Here is a 3018-nt window from a genome sequence, read left to right as displayed (position 1 = left end):
AATTGAATCATGGAAATCATGAAATAGGTAAAGCCTACCTTAATGGCAGATGCTGACAGCAGCAGTGATGTGGATGTGAAAAATCACTAAAAATAGTAGGAATGGTATTAAATAGTGAATAAATTATGTAAATGAACCTTGATGAATCTACTTTCATATGGAAGAAACGAAACAGTCATATGAGTTATATGTTAAGAGATAATAAAGTTCTCGTGAAACAGGGCTAGAACGGTTTCTGGATCCCTGTTCCGACTTTGGAAATTCATTGTAAATTAACCAGAGATAATTAGGAGTCATGCCATATATGTATAGATTCCACTCTGAGTCTAGTTTCTATAGAAATAAACGTCATCAGTATTGAAGCCCTGTACAAGGAGATATCCAATTTGTAACACAAGAAGGTCAGTGTAGTCGAACCCTGGAATAGGGGAGACTTTAACTAATAAACTGTACTAATTGGCTTGACCAAAAATTCTAGAAAAAAATCTGTAGATGGACATATGAGTTTAGTTTCAGGGAAAAATTACGAAACTAATTTTCGAGCTTTGAAACTCAAGATATGATTTTTAAGGCGACAGTGATGCAGTAACCAGCTTGTCTGGAAATTTCTAAATGGACTGTGAAAATAGTTAAGTCTGTGTGCACCTTGTGTCCGATTTCGGTAACGGACTCGGGTACGGGGTGTTACATGATAGGGATAGAGCCTTAAGACAATATGTTGTGCTAGTGTTTATGATCTTAATCCAGGTATTAAGAGACCCAAAATTGAGGCACAACAATTCGAGCTGAAGCCAATCATGTTCCAGATGCTTCAGACAGTGGGCCAATTCAATGGAATGCCTACCAAAGATCCTCATCTTGATTTAAGACTGTTTATGGAGGTAAGCGACTCTTTCAAATTAGCCAGAGTACCCAAAGATACATTACGATTAAAGCTATTCCCGTATTCACTAAGGGACAGAACTCGAGCCTGGTTGAACTCATTGCCACCAAACTCAATTTCCACTTGGCAAGAGTTAGCCGAAAGATTCCTTATGAAGTATTTCCTGCCAACCAAGAATGCTAAGTTGAGGAACGAGATTACTTTCTTCCAAAAAATGGATGATGAGTCATTGTATGAGGCACGGGAATGATTCAAAGAATTATTATAGAAATACCCTCATCATGGAATCCCACATTGCATCCAACTTGAGACATTTTATAATGGTCTCAACGCTCACACGAGGATGGTAGTGGACGCCTCCGCTAATGGTGCTCTTCTTTCTAAGTCTTACAATGAGGCTTACGAAATCATCGAAAGGATCACCAGTATCAATTATCAATGGCCAACCAATCGAGCCGAGTCAGGAAGACGAGTCGCTGGAATACATGAAGTGGACGCTCTCACTTCACTCGCATCTCAGGTATCTTCAATATCCTCAATGCTTAAGAATCTTACCACTAATGGATCTAACAGTTTTGTAGCCCAACCACCTCACTAATTTGAGAGTATAGCCTGTGTTTATTATGGGGAAGGACATTTGTTCGAAGAATGTCCATCGAACCCCAAATCCGTATATTACATGGGTAACCAGAACCAAAATCGATGAGGGCAAGGAATACAATCCAACTTCTATAACCCATCGTGGCGAAACCACCCGAACTTTTCCTGGAGTAACCAAGGGGCTGGAACCAGTAACAAGTACGCTCAACCTAGACCGACCCAGTTGTCTAGTTTTTCCCAACAACTTCAGAAACCAGTTCAAGCTGAACCATCCAATAGCTTAGAGAATCTACTGAAGGCTTACATGGCTAAGAATGATGCCTTAATTCAAAGCCAAGTAGCTACATTGAAGAACTTGGAGAACCAGATGGGCCAGCTTGCAACTGAAATCAGAAATCGACCACAAGGTGCTTTACCTAGTGACATGGAGAATCCAAGAAATCTAAGGAAGGAGAATTGCAAAACGTTAACGTTGAAGAGTGGAAAGACAGTAGACCCCAACACGGTCGAAGCTAAAAAGGAGCTAGCTGACACTCAAGACTCAGAGGAAGTTCAACCGAGTGTTGAAATTCTAGTTTCACTAGAACCAGAACCTGTAAACTCTGATAAGGTAACCTCAGAACCACCTAATTCTGATCAACTAACAACTACGTTAGATGCAGAATTGCCATCAAAGACAAATAAACCGGTACCAGTTCTAGTAATGAAACCTTCACCACCCTACCCTCAAAGACTTTAGAAGAAAAAATAAGAAATTCAATTCAAAAATTTCCTTGATGTACTTAAGCAACTTCATATCAACATCTCGTTGTTAGAAGCACTTGAACAAATGTCAAACTACGTCAAGTTTATGAAAGATATCCTGTCCAAGAAGTGAAGACTTAGAGAATTTGAAACGGTAGCTCTGACGAAGGAATGTAGCACATATCTTCAAGACAAACTACCCCCAAAGCTGAAGGATCCAGGATATTTTACCACACCTTGCAACATTGGAGCAACATATTGTGGTAAGGCACTATATGACTTGGGTGCAAGTATAAACTTGATGTCTATATCAATATTTAGAAAGTTGGGGATAAATAAAGTTAGACCTACTACGGTTACACTTCAACTAGCAGATCGATCCTTAGTACATCCAGAAGGAAAAATTGAAGGTGTATTGGTACGTATAGATAAATTCATCTTTCCTGCTGACTTTGTGATTCTAGATTTTGAAGCAGACAAAGAAGTACCAATTATCCTAGGAAGACCGTTCTTAGCAACCAGAAGACCCTTATTGATGTGCTGAAGGGCGAGCTTACGATACGTGTTTAGGATGATCAAGTAATATTTATGTTTTTAAGTCTATGCGATTCCCTGACGCGGTTGATGATTGTTCTACAATATCCGACTTAGAGGATTTAATAGTGGAAAAGGAACTCAACTCTATTGAGAATCCACTGGAAAGAATTTTGATATCAGACCCTCCAAATGATGAAAAGGAGGATGAGTACTTAGCTTTGTTGGAGGCTAATCAAAGGGGATTTAATCCACAA

The 3018-nt window shown here is 39.3% G+C and overlaps 1 non-coding gene across 1 annotated transcript; it reads right to left on the bottom strand.

Moving 5' to 3' along the window:
* Positions 1-1064: 1064 nt before the first annotated feature.
* On the bottom strand, positions 1065-1171 carry LOC128294877 (small nucleolar RNA R71). The gene has a single exon (XR_008285184.1). It is a non-coding gene; the product is annotated as a small nucleolar RNA R71 (small nucleolar RNA).
* Positions 1172-3018: the final 1847 nt, after the last annotated feature.

The sequence above is a fragment of the Gossypium arboreum genome, chromosome 6 (assembly GCF_025698485.1).
Source record: "Gossypium arboreum isolate Shixiya-1 chromosome 6, ASM2569848v2, whole genome shotgun sequence".
NCBI classification, from domain to species: Eukaryota; Viridiplantae; Streptophyta; class Magnoliopsida; order Malvales; family Malvaceae; genus Gossypium; species Gossypium arboreum.
Note: the sequence above shows the minus strand (reverse complement) of the source record. Positions and strands in the feature narration are given on the sequence as shown.